This window comes from Pinus tabuliformis, chromosome 6 (assembly GCF_031772625.1).
Source record: "Pinus tabuliformis cultivar Carrire ecotype Pingquan chromosome 6, CPIR1, whole genome shotgun sequence".
NCBI classification, from domain to species: Eukaryota; Viridiplantae; Streptophyta; class Pinopsida; order Pinales; family Pinaceae; genus Pinus; species Pinus tabuliformis.
Window position 1 is genome coordinate 669,231,584 of NC_142292.1, and position 22,500 is coordinate 669,254,083.

A 22,500-nucleotide genomic window follows, 5' to 3' on the forward strand; every position below is an offset into this window, starting at 1 on the left:
AGTGCAGGCAGCTCTGATCTGGTGCAAGAACTAATTTTTTGCCACAAGATCAGAGTGCTTTGAACCTGGAAAAGTTCAAGCCCTTGCAGGAAGTAAAAAGCCTTTAGTAAAGACAACATTTATACCTTCTGCATAAATCTTTGTTCCTGCACTAGTGCAAGCAGACTACGATAGTACAGGACAGATTAGTGCAAGAATGAAATCTCTAAAGGAGCAGGTTTAAGGGATCGTTTGATAAGACTGCTAAGTGTATCTGCTAAAGAAAAACACACACTCAGTAGTTAGCTAGAGTTATTTCCCTTTATCTTTAATTCCCTCTTGCATGCATTCTTTCTTGTTCCAGTCTTAGATTATTTTGATGGTTCAAGTTTCCTTTTTTTCTTTTTAATTTGATTCTACAATCTTTCCTTTAAAGAAAGTAGGGATTTAAATTAGGAAGATTCATACCATCTCTGGCATTGCCTGTGCTTCATCTCTAAGTTTACAGATCCCCCGGGTTAACAAGTTAAGTGTTGAGGAGTTTTCTTAAGTGTAATTCCTGCACCCAACAAAGACTCTCAGTCTGAATTTGGTTGTGTTTCCCATTCAGACTCTGCACGGGCTGCACCAAGGGGTGTCAGACCAATTAAGGATACGAGAGAAATGTGCCCTACTGGTGCTCAATGAGGTAAAGACTAACAACTAGCATATTTTTTAGGAAAAGGCACAGGCCCTTAAAGAAAAAGAGGAGGTAACAACATGCAAGAAGCAGCTGGTAGTTGCTATTTCTTAGGCCTGCAATGATCTTCCAAAGCTCAAGATTCCAGAAGAAGTGGCCTCCATAGAGAAGATTCAAAAGTTGGTTGTTGCAGTGAAAGAATCTAAGGACGAAATTACTCGAGTCAGGATTGAGCTGCAGCTACATATATCAAAGCTACAATTAAAGTTGCAGCCACTACTCCTCCATAGGTTAGAGAGAAACACGGAGCTACTATCAAAGAAGGAATGGCCACATTGGAAGATGCAATCAAGGGCTACACTGAGTTATTTGAGCAGGCCATGGAGTTATGGACCTCGCAGCAGGAGGATCCAAATCTGAAAAAGGTAGGAGCATACATCAGGGTAAAGCAGAGGCAGTTTGATGAAATCTGATCAACTGCACAGACCTTGGCACCAGTGCAAAGGTTCGCTCGATTACATGAAGGAAAACTCAACCAAAATGAAATTGACGAGCTGCAGCGTAAGGAAGCGATCATATCTTCAAGGACACTACCATGGATGAATGAGGCGAGTTAGTTGACTCTGTCATTGCGAAGCAAGCTCAATAGAATGCAGCAAACTCAAAGGACCATGGGTCTTGCAGTTGAAGGCCCGACTACTGAAAATTTGGTCGAAGAAGTGCAACAAGCTGCTATGTAGGGGACAACATACCTATAGGTTTTGAAGATTGATTTCAGTGAGTTGCAGGTGAAGATCAAGGTGCCACCAACAGAATGACTCGAGGATGAATCACCAAATTATGTTGGGGGCCTGTTGGGACAGAGTCCCCTAGGGTAAATTTTGTAATCAATTTTGTTAATTATGTAAAGTCTCCACATTTTGTGGGAGCGGAGCGCAAAGGTCATAGGAGTCAAAGGGGATTTAGTCCCTTAGTTTGTTAGAGATAGAATGTTTTGTGACTCGCCCATGGTTCGCGAACCATGGTATTGTAATGGAAAGATCTATATAAAGAAGTCTTAGCGAGTCATAGGAGGTAATAATAGAATTGAAGATCATTGTATGGGCAAGTAGTCTGAGACAGGAAAGTTTGTTTCATGTACTTAGGCGAAGGGGAAGGCTCCTGCAGCCATGTACGCAGATACCTTGGTAAGTCGGCAAGCTGGGTGCGCGAGCCCCTGCAGCTGAGTGCGCAGGGAAGAAGAGTATATAACATCTAATAAAGATTGTTTTGGAGCCATAATTGTGTATATGTGTGTTTGTATTTACTTATGCAATTTCTATATATTCGCTCGATTATCTGAATTTATATGAAGAACTGTTTAATTGATGTGTGAAAGTAGTAGATCATCTCATTTACTTGATGTTATGAATGTTTAAAGTGCTTCGTGAAGGGTTAGATTCTTTTTCTGCAAGTTACTGAAATTATCTGTATTTTAAGGGTTAGGGTTCGCGAAGGTTGGAAATAAGCCCCAGGAGCCGCAAGAACCCATCACACAGACCTCTGGATGCAGAAACCTGGTTTTTTCATCCCTCAATACTACTTCAGGTGAGACCGCAGCCTACGTTATGCAAGTTGTTTCCAAAAGCGCTAGCAGTTTAGGGTTTTGTTGGTTGGCGCAGCTAACTTTGGACTTGGGTCAAGACCCCTCAAGCCAACAAACTCATCAACGACATGAATGAGAAATTTATCTTTAATAGTGATCTTGTTGAGCTCTCTATAATTCAGACACATATGCCATGATCCATCCTTCTTATGCACCAATACTACCAGAGAAGAGAAAGAACTTTGTTTAGGATGAATTATACCTGCCTCTAACATTTCTGCAACCATACATTCAATTTCACTCTTATGGGCATAGGGATACTTGTAAGGTCTGATGTTTGGAGGAACACTTCTTGTAATCAAGTGAATAGCATGATCATGAACATGTGGGAGACCTTGGAAAGTCTAAAATACCTTGGAATCATTATCAATGACTCTTTAGATATCAAAAAAAATGAATGACTTAGATGTTTGAACATTTAGTGAGCATAACTCTGCAATTACTCCTCATTGTTCCTTATTCAAAATATTTGTCATGCCACTAGAGTTGATTATCTTCCCAGGTTTCCTTGTCATAACTCTTAATTCAATTTCCTTTCTTTCCCAGAAAATTTTTGAGAAAAGTTCTTGAAAATTAAAAGTTATCTGCCCCAAATATTGTAACCATTGGACTCCTAATACAACATCAACACCATTCATTGGAATGGAAAGCATTGGACTATTCAATACATATTCCCCCATGTTTAGATTGATATTATGGCATTTCCCTGAGAAATTTATAATTCCTCCATTTTCAACCATCACTTACACTATGGCGCTGAATATAGAAAGCAATTCAAATCATTGGTTATCTTATAATGAATAAAATTATGGGTACTACCTAAATAAATCAACACTAAAACCTTCTTCTTCTTAATATATCCTTGTACCTTAAGAGTTTGAGTGGTAATTATCATCAATTCATTACAATATATGGTCGAATTTACTTCTTTTTCAACCCCTGCGGCTAGTTCCTGGCATATATCTTCTTCTTTTGATGTTTCTTGTGATTTTTCTTCCTCCTATTCACAATCTATGTAAAATAATTTCTTCTCAACACACTTATGAACTTTACTATATTTTTTATCAAAACTATAATAAATCCATTTGGATCTTTTTTCCTCCAATTGTTATGGTGTCAACCTTGTAGGTTGTGGGAGACTAGGAGCAATAACACTTCCATTTTTATAGTTGTAAGTGCTAGACCTCCTTGTTGCCATAGTTTTGCTTTCAAATTTTCTAACCACCTTGAATTAATTCTCAAATGAATTAGGTTATCAAAGGCGAACCTCATGTTGGATTTTATCCTTTAAAGTCCTTATGAAAACATTAATCAGATGCTCCTCTGAAATATCAGTTACCTTGATATTCAATATTTGGAAATCCTCAATGTGCTTCGGAATTGAACCCTTTTGTTTGAGATTTATCAATTGGCTAAAAAAGGTATTAATCTTTGTATCCTCATAATGTGCTATCAATACCTACGTAAAAATTATCCAAGTTACAAGTGATTTACGAGAACAAAGTCATCAATACCACACAAATTGATTGGGTTCTATATATAAAGATTCAATGCGTACATTTTGTGTGTGTTGCACATCCTCGTAGATCAAATAATCACTCCATCTGTAGTATCCATGTTATCGAATCCTTGCCATAAAACTTCCTGATATCAACCTTTGGAATATGGTTGGTATTCAACCCAAAGTTGGAGTCTCTAAAATCATGATTCACATTCTTTTTGTTTTCATCATGGTTTCATGCCATACATTATCACCATAGGGAAGCCTTTCTTGTATCAACTTTGTCAAACCTTCCTTCAAACCTTCCAAGTCTACTTTTAAACCATACATGTCCCCTTTTATGTATTCTTTTAAGCCCTTCAACATCACTTCCAATTTATCTTTGGTTGCTCTTTGTGAGAGCGAGATTTGTTGCACTTGGTCCCGTAAATTTAATATATCATGTTGCATTTCTTCCTCTTCATGTGTCATAGTAGATCTTTATGAGGGCTTAATGGGTGTACAATTTTTTTGTTTGGGAGACCTTTTGGAACCAATTAATGATATGTATGCTTCTCTATTCCTTTGCAATCACTTAAAACTGATTTTTCAAACAAAATTTATGCAAATTTAAAAATACACACATTTTAAGAGCTTTATTTTGAGCTTGTTGATATAGTTGATTTTGAAACTATTGTATCTTTGTGATTTCGGCTTCCTGAGGTCTAAAATTTCATATTGATAGAGCTCTTTGTGTCTTTTTTCCATCCCTACAAGTTAGAAAGATATTGGATTATTCAAGATAAAGTTATGCCAAATCTCCCATGATGACCTGATTATGGAATAGTTCAGTGGATCGAATTTTATACGGACTTCCACGTGTCACTGTTTTAGCCTTCGGCCCTAAAACTCGCACCAAAAAACTGCAATTTGTGCAATTTCAATCATTTTTTAAGGAATTCAAATTCGATGCTCAAGGAGAAATTTATGATGATTTTCCCCAGGACACGTGTTTGAGACTGAATTCTAGAGTATACATAAACCCTAAATTCCTTGGACCATATCTCCGAAAATATAACAAACCTAGGTCTAAAATTGTAACCGGATATTCATCAAGATTTAGGCTCCATGTGGTAACAATTTCACAGAACCAATAAAAAAAATTATAGCAAAAATGTCACGATGGCCCATTTGAAGCAACAAAACCCTAGAATCAAGAGCTATGATACCAAATGTTACGTAACCAGAGGAAAATAACACATAAACATAAGAAAATATAGATCAATGGATATATAATAAGCCACTTCGAGGGGGAAGCCTCCTTTTACTTCACATAAATGAACAATTCTTGGATGATTGAAATGACAAGATGTCCTTGGAATATATAGGAGTCTAAAGGGTCAAAATATAATTTGGGCCTACATAAAAATAATAATAGTGGGCTTCTATGGGGCACAACAATAACAATATAGGGGCTCCTCTAGTATTATAGGGGCCTAACAAATAGAGTCTCTTGGATGGAAATATCTTTCAACTTCAAACTTCATCCAATGTCATATTCCAGGGAAAGGACTTTCTCCCTCACAATAATGCCAAAAATGTTATAGAAAAATCTTGCACTTCTTGAGATAAAGCTTGAAAGATCAAGTATGAAACCTACTACACCTCAGAGGGGGGCTATTGTCACCTCACCAACCTTCTTCTCGCTTTCAGCCAATTTTCAATTATATGAGATCACTATTCTTCTTCAAGAAACTTTCTCCACATTCACCCAAGTCCAACCTAAGGTTCTTCATGAGAGCCAAATAATCTTCAATTCTTTCAAAGGAGATAGGATAAACATAGATCAATTATTTTTTAATCTACATAAATTAATTGTCATCAATTTTATCAAATAGAGCATTCAACTTCTTCTAGACATCATTTGAATAGTTGATCTTACTCATATGAAAGTGAACCTTCCTAGACATGTAGGTCGTTATGACTCCTACAGCCTATTCCTTCTTCCCATGATGGAAAATATTATGTTGATCACCCATTGGAGATGGAACCATAGTCATTGTAAACTACTAAACCACCCTATTTTTCAATAATTTTCCCATATATTATGCGTATGCATTATGTGGCCATTTAGAACAATAAACTCTTGCTTAGAACTTGTGATCTTGATTTATGGATCTAAACAATCATTTGGTCTTCAAGTTAAAATTCTAAGTCAATATTCTAAAGAGATCTAACGCTTTAGGAGCAAATGCAAGTGATAACCTCTAAAAAACTTATAGACAGATGGATAGATCTAATATCAATAGCTCTAAAACCATGATGAGAACCAAGGTATTAGATAGATCTAGGAGTTATATGTTCCAATATTTCGATGGTGTCTAAATATATCATCACAACACTTTAAGCACAAATTAACATGGCTCAACATACAATAGAAGCACAAGGAAACAAAAATGTTTATTACACTACATGATATATTGATTTATGGGACCCTATATGTATATAGTATCAAAGTTTAATTAACTCCATGAAGCAAGGAATACAAGGACCACTTTGATTAGCTAGGTGCATAATAAACTTCTTAAGTTCTACCTCAACCTATGCACTAATTGACTACCCTAGTTGTCTCGACCAACCAATTTAAATCTTAGTTGGCCAATAATTCAATCACTTAGTCAACTCTTCTATTTGATTATTGATTGTCAACTCATTATCTCCAAAATATGTAGAGATGTGATGAAACTACTTAACCATTTATTCCAATAGTTGTTTCAAATTGAAATAATGTCATTATCAAATGCCAAATCAATCCCTCAAAATCCTTGGTAGGGATTCTTCTTGTCCAATATCTCAATGACCTTGAAGTCTTGAGACCGTTAAAATCAACTTCCATTTACTCCTACTAGATGATAGGGTAAATGTGTGATTAGTTTATCAATCATAATTGGATCGACAAGTATACGAAGTTTAGTCATCCCATATACTCCTATTATTTCTTCTATAGGATATTCATGAATGATCCCAAATCAAGCATGGACTCCCACACATCATACCCTCCAATCAATGCATTCAAACTAAATTCCTTTCTTTACCTCCTCCTAGAGATCTAGTAGAGAGGCCTATAAGTGTCTTTGCAAGTGATCCTAGTAGTCATGCAAGTATCCCCCTTAGATTAGATGTCTATTACTCATCATCTAGTGTCCATAGGAATGTTTTTAATCATCCATGTACTTGATCCCCCATCAACGGTACAATGGTTAGTCATATACTCGACAATCAAACAATAGACAATGAGCTATCTTCCATGTATTCAACAACTACATCTTATGCATGAACAACTTCCACATCACTGTTGATTTCTAGCAGCATCGAATGTGCTCTAAGACTCAAAATTTTCAGGGAGGCTAGGACACATGTATTCCAGAATACCTATAAATCATTTTGGGAAATTTCACCATAGAAGGTTTTATTAAAATAATTAATTATTTTTAATGGAAGCCTAAGTCTAAACTTAGGAAATTAAAATAATTAAAGGGTATTAATTAAATTGGGGGTGTAAATTCTAGAAGAAGATGAGGATCAATCCAAAATGATCTGATCCATTGATTACAATCTAATCCAGGTCATTGGTTACTCAACAAGAAGATTATAAGGAGAAGCTTGATGGGCATTCGGAAGACGCATCTAGTAAGAGATCAAGAGGTTGATTTATTAAGAGAGTAGCGCAGCAGTTGTCGGAGAAGTGATTGAGGTGATTTCTTACAGTGTGGGGCAGGGATAGTTTCTGGAGAAAGATTTCCTGATCCAGGGATACATTGCAGAGGAGTCGGACAGAGATCTAGAAAGAGGCAACGCAGAGCCACGCTGGGCAGCATAGGGCCATGCTGAGGCAGCACAGAGCCTGAGAGGAGATCTGAAATTTGTTGGAGAATCAAGTTCCAAAGCCAAAAGTTGGAGTGTGAGACTGGAAGGGCAGAAAGTCGAAGTTCCAGAGGCAAACCGGTTAGCCTAAAGCAATGATGCAACTCCCAAAAGCTGTGACATAGAGCAGCGCAGTGATTGCGCAGAAAATATGCAGAGGCAGCTAGGGGCTAGACATTCAATGGATGGATCATTACTGGCTCGCCAATGATAGTGTGAGGTATATATCACTCATCTCTCTGTCACTCTGATTCTATGTATTGGATAGCCAATAAGGCATCCAAATATTGTATTCAGAAACTACTTCATAATAATACAAACCCTCAGTTGCTGCACCAGATTTCCCGCATTGGGTTTTTCAGGGACATTGGTCCAAAAACAACAGTGTCACTTGTGTGTGTTATTTCTTTCTTGCTTAGATTCTTGTTTTCACATATTATTTAAAGTTTTGAGGCTGCAATTTTATTTATTTCAATGTTTACCGTATAATAGTGTAAATAAATTGATTCAATAGGATAAATATAATCAGTTGTTGCAGTAGTGATTCGGGGCTTCTCGAATTTTCACATGGTATCAAAGGGCAGGTGAACCAAGAGAGCAAACCAGAAGATCCCAGCACCGAAGAGAAGGAGGGAGATAGAAGTGTTGCATAGGCAGTAGTTCGAATCCCCAGAGGGATTGTGCAGTCCAAGCCAAGAGAGAAAGATTCTCAAGGAAGATCTCTCTCTGAGTGAGTCAACAGCGAGGTAAGATTTCTAGGTTGAGATTTGTCAGCGGCAGAGGGAGCATCATAGCAGCAGATTCAGTGCAGATCAGTTTTCTACAACAGTTGTTGGAGCAGAAAAACCTCAGAAGAGGGAAGGAAACACTACTTGAGGGAATTTTCTCCTCATAGAATTCTTACCCAGGGAATTTGATTTCTCATTTGTTGAGCAACATGAGAGAGGAGGCAGTTCGACATTTTTTTGGCAGCGATGGCAGCTAATGGGATGAGATATCAAGATTGGTTGGATGGAACATCCAACTATGTGATTTGGAAGGCTAGCATCTCATGCCTTCTAGATGAGCACGATCTCAAGATGTATGTTGATAGTGTGGTAGTTGAACTCAGTGATGTAGATCCACTCAAAAAGTACAAGGTTGAGATTGTTAGTGTCGGTCTTAAGCCCTCCATCGGTGATCAATAGCTCTTTGCATATGCATTTGTAGGTGTCTCATCAGCATCAGTCTTGCATCCCGTTAGGCATGCCATAACACTGATGGAGGAGCTGGTCTTGTTCCCTTCTTGGCTTTGCTGGATCAGGTCATACAACAATGTAATTGAGTCATACTTGTTTTTGTTTTTGTCTTGAGGTCCCATGGTCTTAGGTCTAGGGTTTTGAGTCAAAATCTTTTCAAGGTCATGAGTCATGGTCAGCAAGTGCCCAGCAAGCCGGAAGGAGTTTTGTACATATGTTTCATTATCATTTTCTTCAGCTACAGTTCATTTTATGCCTTGGATTTAAAAACCCTGTTTTTAAGTCCAAGGCCATGTGGAATTTGAAAAAATAAAGAAATTCTCAAAAATTTGTAAAAGTGCCGGCAATAACCCTGGTTCCTTCACTACAGTCCCTCAGGCGGTCAACCTGCAAAAAGAACGGAGTCAAACGCATCAAAAGAGCTCATTTCAGGACAAAAAGACTCTAAACAGTGTTTAAAAGCAAAGCAAGTTGAAAACATTCGAAAGTGGGTTCTAAAGTTAAATTTTTTTTAAAAGTGACCCTATAAAAGCTAATTTCCCTCTCAATTCACTCTTATTGTGCATTTGAAAGTCCAAAAATATGTGTTAGAGGCGGAAGGAGCAAATTCGGGCAAGTTTCTGCAAAGCACAAGTGTTAAAGGTGCGCGCGACCATTCTGAACAGGTGCGCGACCATCTGGGTGCGCGCGACCAGTTAAAGCCCAACGCACAGTGTTAAAAATACACTGGCGCGACCAGTTACAGGGGCGCGACCAGTCTGAAGGTGCGCGCGACCAGAACTTCTGTTTGCCCTAAAAACTCACTCAAACGCTGAAATTACCCTCAAATTCTCTCAAGTTATTAAGGTATGCCTCCTCCACGGGTTGTATGATGATGTTATGGTTTCAAAGGAAGGTAATAGTCACAATTTCATGAAAGAAATCAATAGAAGATAGGTTGAATGATGGCTGTTTTGCAAGCAATATGCATGGACAGTTTGTTTGTTTTTCAAGGTAATTTTTCCTTTATTCCCTTCCATTAGTTTCCCATTATAAATTCACATGTGTTAGAGTGTCATTTTCATTGATCTCATTTGCAAATTAATGCTAGACCCCATCCCAATTTCCTAAAAACCCTAACCCCTCCTAAACCCTATTTCAAATCCTAATTTCTCCCATGCATCCTACTCAAACCCTAACACTTTGTCACAGCAAATTTATGTATAAAAAACACAGCAAAATGAAAAAGAAACATTGTGAAAAGAAAAAGGAATATGATGGCAAATGCATGCATATGAATATCACAAAAAACAGAGTAATATCACTATGCATAGCCTAGACAAGACAAGAGCAAAAGAAACATATTGCTGTGTAAAAATCAGAGGCAAGGTAACTAGGTGGCTGTCATGACAAAGTTAACAATATACAGCTGTACATGTTGTCAAAATGAACATTTTGCTGTGGTAAGGTTTGCATAGTAACATGGTATCTTTTTCCCCTCCTCAAAACTCTGTTTTTTCCCCTACCTAATTCCCTATGTAAACCCTAATTCAATTGCTTGTCCCTTCAGTTAAACTCCCTAGGCAATTGAATATCCCTCCCTATGATCAAATCACACAGTGAAACCCTAATTACTCATGGCAAATGAAAAAATAAGGCTGCCTCTGTTTTAAATGAATTGCTGCTACAAAAATTGATTGGCAGCAGACTTTGTTGATGGGTTCCATTATCCCCCCTAAACCTAATCCCTAATATCCTCTATTTTCCCTCATTCCTATGATACAATCCCCTCTCCCTTCCACTGTAAAATGATCACAACAACCCCTTCCCTTCCTCTTACAATCAGAAACCCTAAATCCCTGTTTCCCAAAGCATCAAATGGTCATTTTGAAATTATGAAAAACAGAGTATACTCCTCAATGACATTCAAAACAAATTGAAATGAGCTGCCTGTTACTTGTATATAGATGATGCTGCCTTATCCCCCTATGCTTATGACATCCTCCCCTCCATCATGATGATTTTCATTGTCCTTTCCCTTGGTGATCATAACACATTTTCCCTAATAAAGTATTGATTTGCAAATGGTGAGAGATGGAATGACATGTTTAGCATTATGTGATGTTTTCCTTCAAAATTCCCTGCTTATATATATTTTTCCCTTTCCTATATGTAAATTCCCTCCCCTAACATATCCCTCATGATGTTTCCCCTTGAAAACAACATACTTCACAGCATTTTGCAGGCAGGGCAGCGGTCATTTTGACTTGTTGATTCCACCTTGCTCAATAACATCAGGTCAACCAATGAGACTAATGAGCAAGGTGATGACCGGTCTTCTTCCACGGAGGTTGAGACACAGCAGAGGCTTTTAGAGAAGGCAAATCATGACAAAGAGCTGCTACGCAACATGAAAACACATTATTGGGCCAGAATGCATGTTTACAAAGCAAGGATGAAGATCCTTCAACGGCGGTTGAACGAGGCTCTCATGAGGAAAAAGAAAAGGAAAAATCCCCGTATCTTGGCTGAGGCATCCCTCACTCATCATGGTACTCATTAGCCTTGATCTAGCATCAAAATGTGAAAATTTTGAGAATTTTGGAGCATTTTGGAAATTTTTGGTAAAATTACAGGTTTTGCCCACGGTTTGGTCTCACCCCGGGTGAGACCATTTTGGAGGACTGCTCGGAATTTTGAAAACTTGGCATTTTTGGAAAGGGCATGCAAAAAGAAAAATTACCAATGCTTGGGAGAAGCCTGGTTTTGAGTTTTGAGCCTCCAAAAGCTCAAAATACATCAAAAAAATGACTTTCTGCCCACTTTTTGAGTTGCAGAAAGTGACCTTGGGAGAAATGGTTTTTGAGGGGTCAAATCAACACTAAATTCAGAAATTCCACTTGGGATGGAAAGTATACAGGCCAAGCTTTCCAATGAGCCATCTTGCACCTGATTTGGACCAGTGGAACCCACTCAAAAACAGCTGTGAAGGGGCGCGACCAGAACTTCCACGGGCGCGACCAGAACTTCCAGATTTGCCAGAATTCACATTTTTGGTCAAAAAACACTGTTTTGACTATGGTTGACTATTTTTACTTGTAGATGAAGGATAAATGTAATATTTTCATGGCACTTTGGTAGTTTTTATCTTTCTTTACCCTTCTAGAAGCTTCCATGATGTAAAAAGTGAAAAATTAATGCATGGATGAGTTAGCTAAGTAATAGAGGCAAGTTGTTAGGCTGCCTATTTTCTAGTTCTTAGTTTAGAATTAGTTCAAACTGCTCCTAGAAAGCTGAGCTCGACCCCTAGAGGTGGGGAAAGGAGTTAGATGGTCTAGATGGTCTATATTATGCTCTCTCCTTCTCATTTTCATGGTTGGACTCTTGTGTAAGGAAGCTTTATTGTATATTGTGCATCTATTTCTGCAATTGAAGGCAAGGAAAGCCAGGGTTTTACAGACATCTTTGAGGATTCTTGTGGATCTGATTGTTGATGGTGTGTTCTCTACATGTTCTTGTAAGTTTGTTTATGTGTTTCACATCTCTCTTATGCTTCTAAATTGGACAGATGAAGTGGTAAAGTTTGAACTCATGTTTTGACATGCTCAGCTTTTTAGTTTGTTCAATTTTAATGTTTTCTACTGTCTAGAGAGGATTCGAATTGTGTGTTTGCCCTCTTTAGCTTCTCCTCTATCATCTCTAATCATCCATCTCAGATTAAGGCATCAGCACTCATTCCTACCTTGCCCCTTAGATCCCCCTGTGAAAACTGTGCTCAATCCCCGCACCTTGAATTGCACTTCCACCAATTGCCACCAAAAACCCCAAAAATCATTAAATCAACCCCCTTATCAATTTACTAGCCTAAAATCTTTATTATTAATTGGTCAGCCTAATCATATTGAAAGATCTATCGAATCTGACCCGAGAGAGCCTTCTCATACCTCGTAGGGCTAGCTACGAGGTGAAATGGTTTGATGTAGCCTTGAGAGTTTGTCTATCTCAGCCTAGGTGAATTCCAAGCGCTAACAGAGATCACGAAGGCCAAGCGGTTGATACTAGATGGAGTGAAGGATCACGTTGTATGTCACATTGTTGGCAAGGGACGACCAAAGATATGTGGTATGCCTTGGCTACGCTATATCAAGGAACTTCTGAGTAGCGAAAGATGTACTTGAAGGAGAAGCTAAGATCAGCAAGGATGGAGAAATGGGAACACATTGATCCATTCCTATCAAATCTTTAGGAAGTCCGAGATCAGTTGGAAGTTGTAGTATCAATACCTCAGCCTACAAAGATGGTGAGGTTGGCCTTAAATTCAGCCTCAGAAGAATGGAAAATATTTGTCCAGCGTATCCTGGGCAGAGAGAAATTTCTAGATTGGGAAGGACTGTGGATCGCTCTTCAGTAGGAAGAGATGAGGCGAGACTTGGTCAAGTGCAAACTTGATGGCAGCAACAACAGTTGAACGAAGCCCAAAGAGGAGGAGGAGAATGCAGCCCTTGCATCAAAGGGATAGCAGGAGCAGCGGAGGCAGAAGAAGGACATCTCAAAGGTCAAATGTTTATGGTGTGGTGAATTTGGTCACTATGATATGCAGTGTCCTCTCAAGATAAGTACAAGGATGAGAAACATGATCCACATGCTGCAATTGCAAATGATCCAGGTGGATCTTCAGACACCATGGCATGGAAACACTTGGAAATGAAAGTGATCAGAATGATCTCGAACTAGGACCAGAGCATAGATCTCGTCTTCCTGATCGCAGAGGTGCAAATGGTTCATCAATCCGAGTCCGGATGATGAAGTTATCATGAACAGTGTTTGCATTATTTCCTTTGAAAAAGGAGGCTTTTCTCATAAAATTGGACTTTAAGCCTTTATAAGGAAAACCACATCGGGAATCGTGCCAATGGTGAACTTAAGGCGAGCCTTTGGAACCCCTGATCAGCGATCTCCAATTAATCGGATCAAGGGCAAGGAATCGGCGATGTCGGAGAGTTAAATCAGCGATCAGCGTCGTCAAAACCAAAAGGTTGAGGACCAGGACCCCTGGGCGTAGTGAATGCGATTAGCGATCGCCAATATCGGTGATCGGCATCGGCATATGCCAATGTATCAACGAAGGACCCCGAGCCGTAGTGATAGTGATATGCGACGCGATCTCAGCTATCGGATCAGCTATCGGATCAGAAACCAATCAACGGCCACAATTAAATCAGCGATCGGGACGATCCGCGTTGGCGATCAACAATTGTCTATTCCGACTTGCAATATAACACGGACCCGATAAGGTTTGTAGGGCCGATTTAAACTGTTTTGAAGTCCAGCTTTAAAGGGATTTTGTCGGATTTATCAGTTTTTTAGAGTATTGTCTGTTCAAACAAAGAAAAGGCCATTATTGTAGTTTTTTTGTGCCGGTCAAACCTTTTGTTCGAATGATTTCTATTCCTAAACAAAATGACCTCGATTTTTATGCGGCCATGTCCCAAACGTGTTATAAAACACGATGGATGTAGAGAGACAAGGGGAGAAGGATGGAGGCTGCGTGCTAGAGGAAGAAAAGGCCAAAGAGAGAGCCTGTGCTATAGAGAGCATGTGTACCAGAGGGAAAGAGAGAGCCCGAGAGCCTGTGATGAGTGCCAAAATCACCATAATGAGGAGGTTGCGCCCGATGGAGAGCCATAGCACGAGAGGACTAGATAGCCAGAGGTAGCTAGACGGTGCCGCGATCACTCAGAGAAGCTGGAAAGCTTGCCAATTAGAGTGTCGCAGAGCCTGAGTGCCATAGAGCGTGATCGAGGCAGCGCGAGAAGGCAGCCAAAGAACCAGAAGGTCAAGCAGAGCTGCAGAGCTGCAATAATGTAGCCAGAGCACTGCAAAACACTAGATAGCCCGAGAGCTACATTGCAGAGAAGTCTAGAACAGTCTTCTTTTTGAGTGATGCTGTGAGATCAATGGTTCAGCATTGTGACAGTTTCTGTTTCAGATGCCCCGCTTCTTCATATGGCCATTTGTAGTGAGGCCGTGACAGATTGGTAGCGGGTTGTGCCTGCATATCAACAATGTGAACAGAGAATTCACGGTGGATTGTTTCGCTAAGGATATGAACATCCACTTCTTCATGTGCCCTTTGTGGTGTGAGGTATATGATTTATTCATGTACTTCTTCTTTTACATTATACTGCATAGATCCTTAATTGATATTGAGGCAGGATCTTATTTATTCCATGTTGTCATGATTCCTTGTTGATTTGATGCGGAATATTCTATATGATGTACTTGTTGTCATAACTCTTCATGTTATGCTCTGAGATCCCTTGTTTTATGTTGTTGGGATACTCTTGTTGTCGTCATGCATGTGTTTTGCTTTAACATTCCTTTTGTGCCATGTTGGTGGGATGTGCACCATGCTTGTTTTTGTATCATACTGATAAGAGACTTTTGATTGAGAGTTCTAATTATGGAACATCTCTTAGAGCCACTCCTGCATGAGGGCATTTTTCCTTGTATGATCAAGACATCATCTCTTGTGTACATCATCTTTATTGACAACACATAATGTAGCGGCCTACACCATCTTGACACTGGGGCCCGAAGACGTAGTCCCTCCTGGACGAACTTCATTATCAACGGTTTTTGTTTTCATGTGTTGATGATTGATATGTTCCTCTTCTTTACAGTCTGCAACTGTATTCATTAATGTTCTTTTTAAAATAAAATTTTAACACATCACGAAAGTAAAAGGTCTTGGAAAGGTCCTTCTTCACACCCGGACCTGGATCAAGTGGTATCAGAGCAGGTCTTTACGTTGATGTGAATTGCAGCGTGAACAATGACAGAGGATGAAAGAGCAATGTACGAGACCATGCTTAACATTTCCAAGAAAGTGGAAATTGTGTATCAAACTCTACAAAAAGAAACAGAGGAAAAAGAGCAGTTACAGCTTCAGTTGAAAGCCAGAGAAGAGGCCATGGAGGAACTAAAGCAAAACAAAAAAAATCTTCAAACAGAGAATGATGAATTGAAGATGCATCTACATGAAGAGAAAGAGGAAAAACAAAGTTTGCTATGACAGCTGCAAGCCAGGCCGAGGCCTTGGAAAAGCTCTAGCGTAACCCATGTGAGGTAAAAAGTAGTTCTCCATCTTCATATATGTTTCCTAATGATGATTTCGCTGTGTTTGAAAATCATACCACAGGAATTGGCTCCAAACTATTGAAGATAATGGGATATGAAGGAAAAGGCTTGGGCATTAATGGCCAAGGCATTGTCAATCCCATCCAAGTAGAGGAATTACCGTGTCAAGCAGGACTTGGGCATGTCAGGAAAGAAGTTGGGGAATGCGTTGAGATAGTTAGCAATCCACCAAAAACAGATGATGAGAAACCCTCATCAGTTCTTTCCAAATTGAAAGAGAAGGTAAAAGATTTTGATTTCCTTTCGGTTTCATCTTCTCGTAGTATGATGTCTGTTGGAGATTTGGAGCTCCCCATTACAGTGACAAACATGAGGCTCCTTACAAAGATAAGGCATGAGGAGAAAGAACTTGGTGCTAATAACCAAGGCATCACTCAACCTTTGGAGGTTATGCATGAACCTCGATTTTCAGGCTCGAGATACACTAAAGGAGAGTACTCAAAGGTGTCAGATTTCTCCGAGACATCATCGAGGAAAGAAAATGATGGGAAAGCATCCCCATCATCACATGGCAGTTCCCATTGCAGGGAGAGAGCTAGGGCAAGCTCTCATTGCCATACTAACATCAAATATAGCAAAGGAAGGTATAATCACTTTCGATCTTCGAATGTTCATTTTGATTATGATTATGTTGTTAATAATGAACGAATACAAAGGCATCGAAAAACATGCACTTTTGTGGTTTACCTAACCATACCTTTCCAAGTGTTGGAAAAGAATGGCAACACTCATCAGGCGTGAAAAACACTCTCGACAACATGAAAAGAAATAGGTTAAGCAGATATGGAGGAAGAAAACATACTGCAGTCATTGCGACAGAAATGGCCATCAAAGAGCCACTTGCTGGAAGCTCCATCCAGAGTAGCGCCTTAAAGACAAAGCGGTAGTGCGTGAACCGGGTAAATCAGTTTTTGACAAGCAAAACCACCTCAGGGAGGTGACCCATTCACAAAGATAAGTGAGAAATGGTTTCTAGACATGTTGTCGTTTCATGGTCATTATTTTTTAAATCATTTGTTGCATTTTAAAGTGTAAAAGTGATGATGTATTTCCATCACTTGGTCAGCAACAATGATGTCTGGTCATGTTTTGAGTCATATTTTGAGTTGCATGTTAAGACTCTGAAAGTGATGTTATGTTTCCATCACTTGTCAAAACAATAGTGTTTTTCCTTATGTATGTAAATCATGTGTTGCAGTGATGATGTGGTTTCCATCACTTTTTGAAGCAACCATGATGAGTTGGCCTTGTTGTCATAGCTGGGGTATTACCTCCATCTTGTTGTAAACTTGACCACCGAATATGTATTATAAACTTGTGGCAAGTATGGGACGCTAGGGTCTTTAGTTTGGTCATGTTATTCAAAACATGTGATTTGCAAAATAATGTACTACAGGTTGCAAAGGTAGCAGGTGTCGGCTCGTCGCTTAAGGCTCCGAAGAAAAAAGGTGAAGGAGATGGAAGCGAGACCTTTTCAGGACATTTGTGATGCAAACGAGGTATAAAGAAAGATGCAAATTACTTTTTATGCTTTTGGAGGACCAAAAGCTCCTCAGTGGGGAGGATTGTCCAGGTGGATCTTTAGACACCATGGCATGGAAACACTTGAAAATCAAAGTAATTAGAATGATGTCAAACCAAGACTAGAGCGTAGATCTCGTCTTCCTAATCGTGGAGGTGCGAACGGTTCGTAATCCGAGTTCGGATGATGAAGTTATCGCGAACATTGTTTGCCTTAGTTCCTTTCAAAAAGGAGGCTTTTCTCATAAAATTGGACTTTAAGCCTTTATTAGGAAAATCGCATCGGGAATCATGCCAAGGGTGGACTTAAGGTGGGCCCTTGGAACCCTCGATCAGTGATCTCCGATTAATCGGAATCGGAGGCAGGCAATCGGCGATGTCGGAGAGTTAAATCAGCAATCAGCGTCGCCAAAACCCAAAGGCCGAGGACCAGGACCCCTGGGCGTAGCGAATGCGATTAGCGATTGCCGATATTGGTGATCGGCATCGGCATATGCCAATGTATAGGCGAAGAACCCCGAGCTATAACGATAGCGATATGCGACGCGATCTCAACTTTTGGATCGGAAACCGATCAATGGCCACGATTAAATTGGCGATTTAGACGATTGGCGTCGGTGATCGGCGATCTTCTATTCCAAATTGCAATATAACACGGACCCGATAAGGTTTGTAGTGCCGATTTAAACTATTTTGAAGTCCGGCTTTAAAGGGATTTTGTCGGATTTATCCGTTTTTTAGAGTATTGTCTATTCAAACAAAGAAAAGGCTATTATTGTAGTTTTGTTGTGCCGGTCGAACCTTCGGTTCGAATGACTTCTATTCCTAAACAAAATGACCCTGATTTTTATGCGGCCATGTCCCAAACGTGTTATAAAACACGATGGACGTAGAGAGCCGAGGGGAGAAGGCTGGAGGCTGTGTGCCAGAGGAAGAAAAGGCCAGAGAGAGAGCCTGTGCTACAGAGAGCCTGCATACCAGAGGGAGAGAGAGAGCCCGAGAGCCTGTGTTGAGTGCCAAAATCACCTCAATGAGGAGGTTGCGCCCGATGGAGAGCCGCAACATGAGAGGACCAGATAGCCAGAGGTAGCTAGACAGTGTCGCGTTCACTCAGAGAAGCTGGAAAGCTTGCCAGCTAGAGCGCCGCAGAGCCTGAGTGCCACAGAGCGTGATCGAGGCAGCGCGAGAAGGCAGCCAAAGAACCAGAAGGTCAGGTAGAGCTGCAGAGCTGTAGTAATGTAGCCAGAGCGCTGCAAAACACCAGATAGCCCGAGAGCTACATTGCAGAGAAGTCCAGAACAGTCTTCTTTTTGAGCGATGCTGTGAGATCAATGGTTCAACATTGTGACAGTTTCTGTTTCAGATGCCCCGCTTCTTCATATGGCCATTCGTAGTGAGGCCGTGACAGATTGGTAGCGGGCTGTGCCTGCGCATCGACAATGTGAACAACGCATTCACAGTGGATTGTTTCGCTAAGGATATGAACATCCACTTCTTCATGTGCCCTTTATGGTGTGAGGTATATGATTTATTCATGTACTTATTCTTTTACATATTGCTACATAGATCCTTAATTTATATTGAGGCAGCATCTTATTTATTCCATGTTGTCATGATTCCTTGCTGATTTGATGCGGAATCTTCTATATGATGTACTTGTTGTCATAACTCTTAATGTTATGCTCTGAGATCCCTTGTTGTATGTTGTTGGGATACTCGTGTTGTCGTCATGCATGTGTTTTTCTTTAACATCCCTTTTATGCCATGTTGGCGGGATGTGCACCATGCTTGTTTTTGTATCATACTGATAGGAGTCCTTTGATTGAGAGTTCTAGTTGTAGAACATCTCTTAGAGCCACTCCTACGTGAGGGAATTTTTCCTTGTATGATAGAGACATCATCTCTTGTGTACATCATCTTTATTGACAACACATAATGCAGCAGCCTACACCATCTTGACACTGTTGCCCGGAGACGTAATCCCTCCTGGATGTTCCTCTTCTTTACAGTTTGTCGCTGTATTCATTAATTTTCTTTTTAAAATGCAATTTTAACACATCACAAAAGTAAAAGGTCTTGGAAAGGTCCTTCTTCACACCTGGACCTGGACCAGCAAAGATCGAGGAGGAGGAGTTTTCCATGATTGCACAAATACCTCCAGGGGAGAGGTGGTGTGATCTAGTATTGTAGTTCGAAAGAATTGCAGATGGGAAGGATCCTTGAGGAGTCCACATCTTGCATCAATACCTTGCTACAGGAACCCATATCACAAGTAGCAAGATGGACCAGTGTCAGTTGGTGTAAAGGAATGTCGAAGTGGCAATTGTAGTGGCTAGGAGAGCCAAAGTCTGAACAGTGCAAAGCTAGTTTGTGAAGAGTGCAATTGGCACAGATCAGATTCAACGGCAGTGCAGTGGCTTCAGTGACAGTGTTGAGACTAGCAGCAGTCAAAACATAGCAACAGATGAATCATGTTGCACACATGTTCAATATTTTGGATGTTTTTCCATTGTTGTCACGGCAGTTGGAGAGGGTTGCAATGTTGGTAGTGGTAGGATCAGCAGCAACGTGGATGTAGCATTTGCACAGTAGTTGGTGGGCAGTGATGTTAGACATCAGTAGCATAGAGGGAGATGTTACAGAGAAGGGTGATGCTTCAGTGAGTTGCATTACTAGAGCACATTCCTCTCTAAGAGGGTGTGTTTATTTCTAGTAGCATCGAAAGTTCTCTAAGCCTCAAAATTTATAAGGAGGCTAGGACACATGTATTCCAAAATACCCAAAAATCGTTTTGGGAAATTCCACCTAAAGAAGATTTTATTAAAATAATTAATTATTTTTAATGGAAGCCTATGTCTAAACTTAGGAAATTAAAATAATTAAAGGGTATTAATTAAATTGGGGGTGTAACTTCTAGAAGAAGACAAGGATCAAGCCAAAATGATCTGATCCATTGATTAGAATTTGATCTGGGTCATTTGTTACTCAATGAGAAGATTATAAGAAGAAGCTTGATGGGCATTTGGAAGGCATGTCGAGTAAGAGATCGAGAGGTTGATTTCTAAAGAGAGCAACGCAGCGGTTGTCAGAGAAGTGATCAAGGTGATTTCTTACACTGAGGGGCAGGGATAGTTTTCGAAGTAAGATTTCCTTATCCATGGATACATTGCAAAGGAGGCAAAGAGAGATCCAAAAGAGGCGGCACAGAGCCATGCTCGGCAGTGTAGGGCCACACTGAGGCAGTGTAGATCCTGATAGGAGATCTGAAATTTGTTGGAGAATGAAGTTCCAGAGCCAGAAGTTGAGGTATGAGACCAGAAGGGAATAAAGTCGAAGTTCCAGAGGCAAATCGATCATCTTGAAGGAGTGATGCAGTTCCCAGAATTTATGACGCACAGCAACGCAATGTTTACGCATAAACTGCCTAGAGGAAGCTAGGGGCTAGCCATTCAGTGGCTGGATCAATACTAGATTGCCAGTGATAGTGTGAGCCTTATATATCACTCATCTCTCTATCGGTCATATTCTCTATTTTAGATAGCCAGTAAGGCATCCAAAGATTGTATTCAGAAACTACTGCATAATAATACAAACCCTCAGTTGTTGCATCGATTTTCCTACATTCGGTTTTTCCGGGGACATTGGTCCAAAAACAACGGTGTCACTTGTGTGTGTTATTTCTTTCTTGCTCAGATTCTTGTTTCCGCATATTATTTAAAGTTTTGAAGGCTGTAATTGTATTTATTTTGATGTTTACCATCAATACTGTAAATAACTTGATTCAGTAGGAGAAATATAATTAGTTGCTGCAGTAGTGATTCGAGGCTTCTCGAATTTTCACAATCACCTCCATCGCATCAGTTAGATACCATTTCTATTAGAATACATAAAAATATAGTGCTTTTATTAGATCCCTATGGATAATTCCCTAAGTTGCAGATCCCACATATGCACTAGTCTTATCTGCAATCTAGGTGACAATATTGATGTTTATGTATGTGTAGCTTGCGAGATCACCACCTAGGGTCTTGGGCCCAAAATTCATCGTGTAAGAAACTACTTGTCCTATATAGTTATGCCCCAGCTTTTTATAATTCTCATAGAGAGGCTAATGAGGTAGTAGATAGTTTATTGTGATATGCCCCACTTGAATCATTACAACTATAATGCAATGGTGGAGGATGATTTGCTTCATTCCATGAAGCCCTATTAACTTTATTTTGATTTTTCACCCTAGACACAAATAGGTCCTTAAATCACTTTGTAAATGTAGCTAATGCACGGAAGGCATTTGTATCATGAGTTTTTACCCAACTACAATATTAATATAAGAGTAATGATAGGGATCATGACTAAGATTTTGACAATTTTCACAAATCCCAACATATACCTTTCTCACAAATCAATTAGCCACATCAATCATATATCTTTTAAAAATGGTGCAATTTTTCCATCGATGGCCTTTTATCTTGCAAATCATGAGCCACACTACTTTCTTGCCACTCAACTTCCCTTTTGCCAATTTTTGAACCTAATCAGACAAGGAAGTTAGTTGATACTAGAACTAATCCAATCTTGAAGCCTGTTAGCCCTTGAGGTGCAACACTGCTATTTTTAGCAGAAATGTCCCCTGTTTAAGCTCTGAAGACCACATCTCCTCTTGCTCCACTTTGGCCATAAGCCAGACTTCCAAATATCACTCTTGCATCTCCAAATGGGTCCGAAAATTCTCTTTAAGTCCTCAAAGGCCAGTAAAATCATGCCAAAGACCAAAGCCAGCGTAGGAGAAGAACCCTGGGAGTGGCAGAAAATCACTATCGGGAGGCCAAAACACATAAAATCAGTGAAAAACCAA